At 37.1% G+C, this 12170-nt stretch overlaps 1 pseudogene; it reads right to left on the bottom strand.

Moving 5' to 3' along the window:
* Positions 1-4586: 4586 nt before the first annotated feature.
* LOC122732677 lies at positions 4587-5042 on the bottom strand (annotated as a pseudogene).
* Between the last annotated feature and the right edge of the window lie 7128 nt (positions 5043-12170).

Genomic DNA, 12170 nt, shown 5'->3' with positions numbered 1-12170 from the left:
GGGTGAAAGAAAGGGGGAAAAGTAAAAAGGGGGTAAATAGAATGGAGGGGAATAGACAATCAGTAATAATAACTGTGAATGTGAATGGGATGAACTCTGCTATAAAACGGAAGCGAATTGCAGAGTGGATTAAAAACCAGACTCCTACAATATGCTGTTTACAAGAAACACATTTGAAGCAGAGAGATACACACAGAGTAAAGGTAAAAGGCTGGAGCAGAATATATTATGCTTCAGCTAAAGTAAAAAAAGCAGGGGTAGCAACCCTTATCTCAGACAAAGTGCAGGCAAAAATAGATCTCATTAAAAGAGATAAGGAAGGAAATTATATCTTGCTAAAAGGTACTATAGATAATGAATATCAATATTAAATATGTATACGCCAAGTGGTATAGCATCCAAGTTCTTAGAGGAGAAGTTAAATGAGTTACAAGAAGAATTAGATAGTAATACTATACTAGTGGGGGATCTGAATCTCCCCCTCTCAGAATTAGATAAATCTAGCCAAAAAATAAATAAGAAAGAAGTGAAAGAGTTGAATAGATTACTAGAAAAGTTAGATATGATAGATGTCTGGAGAACATTGAATGGGGATAGAAAGGAATATACCTTTTTTTCAGCAGTACATGGAACATTGTCAAAAATTGACCATGTATTAGGGCACAAAAACATCATAGTCAAATGTAGAAAGGCAGAAATAGTAAATGCATCCTTCTGAGATCATGATGCCATAAAACTTACATGTAATAAAGAGCCAGGGAAAAGTAGAATGTAAATCAATTGGAAACTAAATAATTTCATTCTAAAGAATGAATGGGCCAAACAACAAATCATAGAAACAATCAATAACTATATCCAAGAGAATGACAATAATGAGACAACATACCAAAATCTATGGGATGCAGCCAAAGCAGTGCTTAGGGGAAAATTTATAGCTCTAAATGCTTACATGAATAAAAAAGAGAAAGAGGAGATTAATGAATTGGGCATGCAACTTAAAAAGCTAGAAAAAGAGCAAATTAGAAATCCCCAATTATATACTAAACTAGAGATCCTGAAAATTAAAGGAGAAATTAATAAGATTGAAAGCAAAAAAACTATAGAATTAATCAGTAAAACTAAGAGCTGGTTTTATGAAAAAAACAATAAAATAGATAAAATACTGGTTAATTTGATTAAAATAATAAAGAAGAAAACCAAATTACCAGTATCAAAAATGAAAAGGGTGATGTTACCACCAATGAAGTGGAAATTAAATCAATAATTAGGAATTATTTTGCCCAACTGTATGCCAGTAAATTTGACAATCTAAATGAAATGGATGAATATTTACAAAAACACAAACTGCCCAGTTTAACTGAAGAGGAAATAAAATCCTTAAATAAACCCATATTAGAAAAAGAAATTGAGGGGACAGCTAGATGGTGCAGTGGTAAAGCACTGGTCCTGGATTCAGGAGTACCTGAGTTCAAATCCAGTCTCAGACACTTGACATTTACTAGCTGTGTGACCCTGGGCAAGTCACTTAACCCTCATTGCCCTGCAAAAAAAAAAGAAAAAAAAAAGAAAAAGAAATTGAACAAGCCATTAATGAACTCCCTAAGAAAAAATCCCCAGGGCCAAGTGGGTTTACGGGTGAATTTTACCAAACATTTAAAGAATAATTAATTCCAATATTATACAAATTATTTGGAGAAATAGGTGAAGAAGGAGTTCTACCAAATTCGTTTTATGACACAAATATGGTGGTAATACCAAAACCAGGCAAAGCAAAAAGAAAGAAAGAAAATTATAGACCAATTTCCCTAATGAATATTGATGCTAAAATCTTAAATAAGATATTAGCAAGGAAATTACAGCAAGTGATCACCAGGATGATACACTATGACCAGGTGGGATTTATACCAGGAATGCAGGGCTGGTTCAACATTAGGAAAACTATTAACATAATCAACCACATCAATAAGAAAACCAACCAAAATCATATGATTATCTCAATAGATGCAGAGAAAGCTTTTGACAAAATACAGCACCCATTCGTAATAAAAACACTGCAGAGTTTAGGAATAGGTGGAGCTTTCCTTAAAATAATAAACAGTATCTACCTAAAACCATCAGCAAATATTATATGCAATGGAGATAAATTAGAGGCCTTCCCAATAAGATCAGGGGTGAAACAGGGATGTCCATTATCACCCCTATTATTTAATATTGTCCTAGAAATGTTAGCTTTAGCAATCAGGGAAGAGAAAGGAATTAAAGGAATTAGAATAGGCAAGGAGGAAACAAACTATCACTCTTTGCAGATGATACGATGGTATACTTAAAGAATCCTAGCGAATCAACTCAAAAATTACTTGAAACAATTAACAACTTTAGCAAAGTAGCAGGATATAAAATAAATCCACATAAATCATCAGCATTTCTATACATGACCAACAAAGTCCAGCAGCAAGAAATAGAAAGAGAAATTCCATTTAAAGTAATGCTAGATAATATAAAATACTTGGGAGAGCTAATATAGTAAAAATGACAATACTGCCTAAATTAATTTACTTATTCAGTGCCTTACCAATCAGACTACCTAAAAATTATTTTATAGAGCTAGAAAAAATAATAACAAAATTCATCTGGAAAAATAAAAAATCAAGAATATCCAGGGAAATAATGAAAAAAAAAATTCACAGGAAGGTGAGTTAGTGGTACCAAACCTGGAGCTTTACTATAAAGCGGCAGTCATCAAAACTATCTGGTACTGGCTAAGAAATAGAGTGGAGGATCAATGGAATAGGCTAGGCACAGGAAATGCAGTAGTAAATGACACTAGTAATGTAATGTTTGATAAACCCAAAGACTCTAGCTTCTGGGATAGGAACTCAGTATTTGACAAAAACTGCTGGGAAAATTGGAAGATAGTATGGCAGAAATTTAGGCATAGACCAACATCTTACACCTTATACTAAGATAAGGTCAAAATGGATACACGATTTAGACATAAGAGCTGATACCATAGGTAAATTAGGAATGAAAGGAATAGTCTACCTATCAGATCTTTGGAAAGGAAAATGGTTTATGCCAAACAAGAGATAGAGTATATTATAAAATGCAAAATGGATGATTTTGATTACATTAAATTAAAAAAATTTTGTACAAACAGAAGCAATGCATCCAAAATTAGAAGGGAGGCAGAAAGCTGGGAAACAATTTTTATGGCCTGTACTTCTGATAGAGGCCTCATTTCTAAAATATATAGGGAACTAAATCAAATTTATAAGAATCCAAGTCATTCCCCAATTGAGAAATGGTCAAAGGATATGAACAGGCAGTTATCTGATGAAGAAACCAATGCTATCTATTCTCATATGAAAAAATGCTCTAAATCTCTAATGATTAGAGAGATGCAAATTAACACAACTCTGAGATACCACCTGACACCTATCAGATTGGCTAAAATGACAAAAAAGGAAAATAATAAATGTTGGAGAAGCTGTCGAAAAATTGGAACACTAATGTATTGTTGGTGGAACTGTGAAATGATCCAGCCATTCTGGAGAGCAATTTGGAATTATGCCCAAAGGGCGATAAAGCTGTGCATACCCTTTGACCTAGCAATACCACTTTTGGGTCTTTTGCCTAAAGAAATCATGGAAAGGGGAAAGGGACCCACCTGTACAAAAATATTTATAGCTGCTCTTTATGTGGTGGCAAGGAATTGGAAGTTGAAGGGATGCCCATCAATTGGGGAATGGCTGGACAAGTTGTGGTATATGAATACAATGGAATACTATTGTGCTGTAAGAAACGATGAGCAGGAGGAGTTCAGAGAAACCTGGAGGGTCTTGCATGGGCTGATGATGAGTGAGATGAGCAGAACCAGGAGAACATTGTGCACAGTATCATCAACATTGATTGTTGATCTTCTTTGATGTACTATATTCTTCTCACCAATGCAATGGTACAGAAGAGTTCCAGGGAACTCATGATAGAAGAGGATCTCCAAATCCAGGAAAAAAAAAAAAGAACTGTGCAGTATAGATGCAGAATGAACCATACTATTTCTTTTGTTTTTAGTGATGATGTTTTTCTATTTTGAGGTTTTTCTTCCTTGCTCTGATTTTTCTCTTATAACATGACTAATGCAGATATATGTTTAATGTTATGCATATATATATATATATATATATATATATATATATATATATAACCTATATCTGATTACCTGCTTTCTAGGGCAGGTGGGACGGAGGGGAGGGAGGGAGAAAAATCTGAAATTGGAAAGCTCATATAAACAAAAGTTGAGAACTATCTTTACATGTAATGGGAAAAAAAATACTTTATTAATTTAAAAAAAAAAAGAAAGTATGTACTAGCCTCCTTTCAGGGGATAGAAGTAGTTCAGATTCCTTTTTCCTCATGAAACTCTAATCAATACAATGCTTCAAGAATGACTGAATTTCATTTGTGTAAGTATGATGAATGTGGCAAATGCTTATTAATAATTAATAATTGACATTTTAAAATATTTTAAAGGTTGTTTTTTTTCTATAGAAACTATTAATAGACAAGGCAGCCAGTGAAGATGTTTACTACTTCTTGGACACACCCACAGTGAGACTCCTGGGGCCTGTGGTCTTGGTGTGCTGGCCCTAGACTCGGAGACTCCAGAAATGCCATAGCCCATGATGTGCCCAAATCTTCTTCAATCTCTCCAGATCCTCGCAAAGCTTATTGTCTAGACTGTTGGCCTGAACCTGGCTATATTTTCTAACATTTACATCCTTCTGCCTGTTAAGGAACCAGTCTAGAATATTGTATTGGCGGGGATTCTGCATAATGGTGATCACACGCTTCACCTCATCTTCAGTGAGCTCAATAGCCCTCTTGGTGAAGTCAGTGTCTGCTTTTCTCAGTACTACGTGGGCATATTTTCAACCCACACCCTTGATGGCTGTGATGGCAAAAGCTATTTTCCACCATCCATCAATATTGGTGTTGAGCACTCTCAAAATGTGCTGGAAATTCTTGGGGATTACAAGAGACATGGCTGCAGTGGTGGTGTGGGAGCCTTCTCTGGAAGATCAAAAAGTGTTTTAAAGTTTGCAAATACTTTCCATTCACCATATCATTGGAGTTACACAATGACCCTATGAATCAGACATGTTATTACCTCTACTTTTATAGATACAAAATTTGAGGTTCACAGGGGCTAAGTGACTCATATATATGCTACCATGTGGTTGGGGAAAACGGTGGAAAGGAACTAAATCTATTATTTATTTACTTTAAGACAAATGTGTGGTACTTTACCACACTTCTACACTGACTAACAAATATGTGCTGAATTGAATCTGGAAACCTTATGTGTTTGGAAGGGTGGTTATACAGGAAGATTACAGTTGATATGTATACTGAATGACACCATTTTGGGGGGAAAGGGAGGGAGCAACAACTATAACAGCAAGGACATCAAACCTCCATAGCTTTTAGGTGCATAGAAACTGACCACACCATTTTCAATCACTAACACAGTTAGTGGTGATTACCAAGTATATAGAGCATCCAGAGTTACAGCTAATTTTCTTTGTTATAGATGAGTGGGAGTACCCCCTTTGTTGATAGTATATCCCAAGATATAAAGATAAGTGAAAATTTATAGCAATTCTCCATCTGCTAGAGGAAATAGAGAAATACACATACTAGCTATCGATATATTTTAATATGCTTCATTCCAATACTAAAATGCATGTTCTTAGGAGTACTGTAAATCAATATGGATTTCACTTGTGAGAGACATAATTTATATACATCTAAATTGTACAATTATGGATCTGGAAGGACTTGCAGAGGTCATTAAGTACATATTCCTAACATTAAGCAGATCTATATTCTTCAGGCTTTGTTTTTGAAGTTCCCAGAATGGCGAAAACCTATTTAAGTTTCTAACAACCCTACCAATGGATTCTTTAGATTTCATTGAAAGTTGCAGTGTAATTGAAATCATTCAGCTGTCTAACTTTATCATTGAAGAAAGTGACATAATATAGTGAAAGAAATTTGGGTGCATTATCATAGGAAATGACTTTGAATCTGGTCTCTGCTACTTAAAACCTGTGCCAAACATGTAATCTCACTGGTCCTCTTCAAAAATGAAGGATAAACAATATTAACAGAAATGTGGAATGTGTTATTAGTCTATGCCTCAGTTTTCTCACCTACAAAATGACCACTCCTTGAATGACATTACCCCTCAGGACCCTTTCTAGCTCTATGATCCTTCTCAATACCTTACTGAATGAAAGAAAAGAATCAATTCCCTTTTAATCAATGTCCTGAAAGTAATTAAATTCAATTGAACAAACATTTATTAAGAACCTACTACATAACCACTATTGTGCTACAAAGATGGAAATACAAAGCTCCTCCCAAGGAACTTATATTCTACAGGAGAGATGCAACATGTTTAGTATCTTCCAAAACTTTGATAAAGTGGAGGCCCCAGACTTTTTATGTTTGAATGAGGTATTTTTCATGACTAGAATTGATTGGTTGCTAGAAGTCTTTTTGGAAGGATGGACACCAATCAGTAAATGGGAAATATGTGCAAAGTAAATTTATGGCAGACGTCAGTGCTGACAACTGACAGGACCAGTGGGTACCACTTAAAATGAGCCTCCAGTGGAGCTGAGGTTGCCCAGAGGCAGAGATGAGGGAAAAAAAAATTCTAGACGAGATTCAAACAGCAAATAGAATGGCATGTATAGGGGACAAGAGTTGAGATGAAACATTGTACCTGAGGGGGAATAATAAGCAAGCAGTCTGGAAAGGAAGATTGGAGTTAGATTATGAAGTATTTTATATGTATAACATGTTTGCATATAGAAAGAATCTCAGTTGTAAAGATCCTCACAGGGACATTGTCTCTATCTTATGTTTGGACAAGAAATCCCTCAATAAATCCTTCTTAATCCAGATTTCAGAAGGCCTGTCAGCTTGGAAGGGAGAAAAAAACAATTTTATTTCAATATAATTGGTTTTCTTTCTAGTCCTATGCATTTTATTATCTGCATTTAAAGACATTATTCTGAGAAGGGTCCTAGGGGAATACCATGAAATTGCCAAAGAGAGTCAATTACTAGAAAAAGCTTAAGAACTTCTAATGCAGCATACCTATCTTGTTTGATTCTGTTGATAGCATATAGGAAAATAGACTTAGAGTTACAAAGAACCTTAGATAACATCTATTTCAACTCCCTCATTTGATAGATGAGGAAAGTAAGGCCCAGAAAGATTAATAGACTTGCTTACAGTTATAATGACTGGACTCTATCTTTTGATAGAGGATGGTCACTATACATTGATCAAAGCTAATTAGTTAGCATTCAATTGCTTTGGTTAACCTGACTTGAGAGTTGTCCCAATTAAAATGCAATCTACAGATGACATCAGGGCCTAATCAGAAAAGATCCCCTGAGGGGCAAAGGGTAAATCCAGATAGATGTTCTATAATCCTATCAATTCAGTGAGCTAGGCAAAAGAGTCTATCACCATTCTTTTTGGTCCCTTGGGCTCAACCTGAAATAGATTAGGTAAAGTTCCTCTAAGAACTGAACTTTCTGGGGTGAGGGGGAGAGAGCCAACTAAAACTGGGCCTCTGGGTCCCCAAGAAATCCATCATTAATAATTATTTTCTCACATATTTTTAGTATTGATATTACTTCATTATCTAGGGTACCTTTTAGCAAGATGTAGTTTTTTTTCCTTATCTTTTTTAATTAGATCTATTTTTGCTTTTGCTTTGTCTGAGATAAGGGTTGTGACCCTTGTTTTTTCTACTTCAACTGAAGTATAATATATTCTGCTCCAACCTTTTACTTTTACTCTTTGTGTTTCTCGCTGCTTTAAATTCCATTCTTGTAAACAACATTTTGTAGAATTCTGATTTTTAATTCACTCTGCTATTTGCTTTCCTTTTGTGGGAGAATTACTCCCATTCACATTCATAGCAATGATTGCTGTTTATTTCCCTCCATCGTATTTTCCCCTGTTTGTACCTTTTTTTCTTCTTTCATCTTATTCCTCCTCACCAGCATTTTGCTTCTGACCACTACCTCACTCAATCTGCCCTTCCTTCTTTCAGTGTCCCCCTTTTCCCTTTACCCTTTTACTTCCCTAAAGGGTAAGCTAAATTTCTTTATCCAAATGAATGTATATGTCATTCCCTCTTTGAAACAAATCTGATGAGAGTAAAGTTGAAACTATGGTAAAATAATGGAATTTGGCAGATGCCCAGGGGTCCGACTTGATTGATTTAGTAGTGTTTGAATTGGGTGTGAATGAGAAACTACTAAGTACCCACTTAAAGGTGGGTATTTTAGTCATACCTGGCCTGCCATGTTAACCCTAGTTTAAACTTGGTCAACCCTGAGAAGGAGTGTCCTCAGAGGCTGTGGACTGCATCATCAACAGAGAACCAGTCTCAGCCACACTACTTGAAGGACCTCCTCTTTGGGGCAGAGAGAAAAAGGTGGAAAAAGTGACCCCAACAGGAAGTAAGACATTCTCTCTCTCTTTCTTGCTCTCGCTCTCGTGCTCTCTCTCTCTCTCTCTCTCTCACTCTCACTCTCACTCTCACTCTCACTCTCACTCTCACTCTCACTCTCACTCTCACTCTCACTCTCACTCTCACTCTCACTCTCACTCTCTCTCTCTCTCTCTCTCTCTCTCTCTCTCTCTCTCGTTCTCTCGTTCTCTCGTTCTCTCGTTCTCTCGTTCTCTCGTTCTCTCGTTCTCTCGTTCTCTCGTTCTCTCACTCTCTCACTCTCTCACTCTCTCACTCTCTCACTCTCTCACTCTCTGGCCTTTGAGGAACATTCAGAGCTGATTAGAGACTGGCTGCTGACTGCCATAGAAATTACTGACCCCTGGTGGTGAGTTAATAAAACAAGCCCAGCTCTTTGAATTAGCTGAGGTGGAAGTGAGTTTGTGGATTGTACAGGCTTTTGTTAGAGTTAGGGAGATTATCCATTTTCCTCTTTCCCTGTTCCCTTGTCCTTGACTTTCTTAATTTCACCTTTGCTGTGTATTGTATTCGCATTAATAAAACCTGATTCATTTGTGGAAAAGAGGGTGTTAAGCTCCTTTTTATTGGCCTGGGAGAAATAACAAAAAAAGCAGTTTGGAGGGGAGGAAGTTTTGGACCTATATGTCACCCTCATTATTTTCTGAACCCCAATATTATGGTGAGCCACCCAATCAACTCTCCACATATTAAATTTGGTCCCTACAAACCAATTCTCACCCCCTCCCTTTTTTCCCTCTATTATAGTTGGTTTTTTACACCTCTTCATATGATGTAATTAACCCCATTCTACTTCCCATTTCCTCTTCTCCACATATACCCTTTTTTCACATCAAAGTCAATTTATACCTATAACCTCTATCTATATTCTTTCTATTTGCCCATATAGAGATACTGTTCTCAGAGTTATAAGTATTATCTTTCCATGTAAGGATGTAAACAGTTTAACCTTATTGAATAGTTTTTCCCCCACTGTTTATCTTTTTATACCTCTCTTGAGTCCTGTATTTGAAGATCAAATTTTCTGTTCAGTTCTGGTCTTTTCATCAGGAAACCATGAAAGTCCCTTATTTCATTGAATGTCTATCTTTCCCCCAAAAGAGAATATTCACTTTTACTGGTGTGAGGGACAAAATTGGATATACTGAGACCTATTTGGGTGACTCACCTTAATATTGGGGTCCCGGAAATATGAGGGATATTTTTAGGTTTAATCTCCCCTCTGAACTATTCTTTTTAGATAATTCTCCCAGGCCAAAAAGAAAGGAGCCTCTAAGCTTTAGTTCACAAAAGGATTAGATTTTATTACTTGGGAATTTATTAAACAACAAAGGTGAAACTAATGAAAATCAAAGATAAGGAAATGGGAAAATAGAAATACAGATAGGCTAAGTTTAGAGTTAAGAGCATCTAAGCTGGTTCAAAGGAATTTACAGTTTTCAGTAGGTAACTCACCAACCTGAACAGTCCACCAATCTAAGGTTGCTCAGGCAACCTCATTCAACTGCCAGAGAGAGCTTCCCACGTTCCGGAAGTGCCTGAGAACTTAGCCTCCTAGAAGTGCCTCGCGTCCATTCAGATCGCGTTCTATCTTTCCTCCCCCAAAAGGGGAGGTACTTCAAAAGCTGCTCATGGGGAGTTCTCCTTCTGACCTCAGTAGCATATGTAATCTCAGGGTGGGCCAGTGTGGCCCCTCTCAAATGATTCAGCTAAAACTCATGATATTAATCTTTACCACAAATAATTTTTATTGCACTGGGTAGTTGACTCTTGGTTGTAATCCAAACTCCATTGACTTCTGGAATATCAAATTCCAAGTCCTCTGATGCTTTAATGTTATAGCTGCCAGGTCCTGTGTAATCTTGACTGTGGCTCCATGATATTTAAATTGTTTCTTTCTGGCTGCTTGCAGTATTCTCTCCTTGACCTGACAATTCTGGAATTTGGTGACAATATTCCTTGGAGTTTTCCTTTTGAGGTCTCTTTCAGGCGGTGATTGGTGGATTCTTTCAATGCCTCTTTTATCCTATGTTTTTACAATATCAGGGCAGTTCTCCTTGATAATTTCCTGGAATATGATGTCTAGACTCTTTTTGATCATGGCTTTCAGGTAGTTTAAATAAATGATCTCTCCTGTAACTTTTTTCTAGGTCAGTTTTCTTTCAGATGAGGTATTTTATATTTTCTTCTATTTATTTTCATTCTTTTGATTCTGTTTGACTGATTCTTGGTGTCTCAGGGACTCATTAGCTTCCATCTGCCCAATTCTAATTTTTATGGTATTTTCTTCTGTAAGTTTTTGCACCTCCTTTTTCATTCATGCAGTTTTCTACCCCCATTTGGCCAATTATAATTTTTTTTTTTTTGGTGAAGCAATGAGGGTTAAGTGACTTGCCCAGGGTCACACAGCTAGTTAGTGCCAAGTGTCTGAGGAAGGATTTGAACTCAGGTCCTCCAGAATCCAGGGCCAGTGCTTTATCCACTGTACCACCTACCTGCCCCCCCCATTTCAATTTTTATGCTTCCTTTTCCAAGCTGTTGACTCTTTTTTTTCATAAATTTCTTGTATAACTCTCATTTCTCTCATTTCTTTTCCTATTTTTCCTTCTATCTCTCATTTGATTTTTTTTTGGAGGGGCATTGAGGGTTAATTGACTTGCCCAGGGTCACACAGCTAGTAAGTGTCAAGTGTCTGGAGCTGTATTTGAACTTAGGTTCTCCTGAATTCAGGGCCGATGCTCTATCCACTGCACCACCTAGCTGCCCCACTAATTTGATTTTAAAAATCCTTTTTGAGGTTGTCCAAAGAAGGCTTTTTGATCTTGAGACCAATTCATCTTCCCCCTGAGGCTTCACATGTAGGCATTTTGACAATATTATGCTCATCTGAGTTTGTATTTTGGTCTTCCCTGTCCCCATAGAAGCTGTCAATGGTAAGGATCCTTTTCTGTTTCTTATAGTAGCCTATTTTTTTTTTTTTTACTTTTAAAGTTGAGGTCTGCTCTTGGGGCACAGAGGTCTCTATTGCAAGCTTCTTGTGCTGAGGCACAGGGACCTGGTCACTGGTTTTCTGATTTGAGGCCTCTGTGTCTTGTAGATTCCTCACCACCCTAGACTTGCTCCCTTCAGTTATTCCCTGTGCTGGGATGGCTTGGATTATTCATGCCTGTCCTGTGGATAGTTCTCTAGCTGGCAGTCTTCCCTTTCAGCTGGGCCTGATGGGTCTCACAACTACCTTGCTGTGCCACCAGCCTTCTGACCAAGGGGCCTCAGCTACTGATCTGTACTGTGGTCAAGGGCCTCCTGCTGACTTGTCCAGACCCCCTCTGCCTTGCATTGAGCTGTGCTGTACTCCCCTTTTGCACAAGTGAGACTGATCTTTCCTGAAGTCCTCTAAATTATCTAAAGATGGAAGATTAGGTCTGTCTGTCTGTCTGTCTGTCTGTCTCTCTCTTTATAGGTTCTGTAGTTCCAGAATCAGTTTAGAGGCTTGATTTAATGTTGTTTCTGAGCAAAACTCGAGAGAGCTCAGGAAACTTTCTGGCTTCTTTCTGCCATCTTGGCTCCACCCAGACACTTTTCTATCTAGTGA

The sequence above is a fragment of the Dromiciops gliroides genome, chromosome 6, assembly GCF_019393635.1.
Source record: "Dromiciops gliroides isolate mDroGli1 chromosome 6, mDroGli1.pri, whole genome shotgun sequence".
Classification (NCBI taxonomy): Eukaryota; Metazoa; Chordata; class Mammalia; order Microbiotheria; family Microbiotheriidae; genus Dromiciops; species Dromiciops gliroides.
The sequence above is the reverse complement of the archived record's forward strand: the minus strand, read 5'-3'. Positions and strand labels throughout refer to the sequence as shown.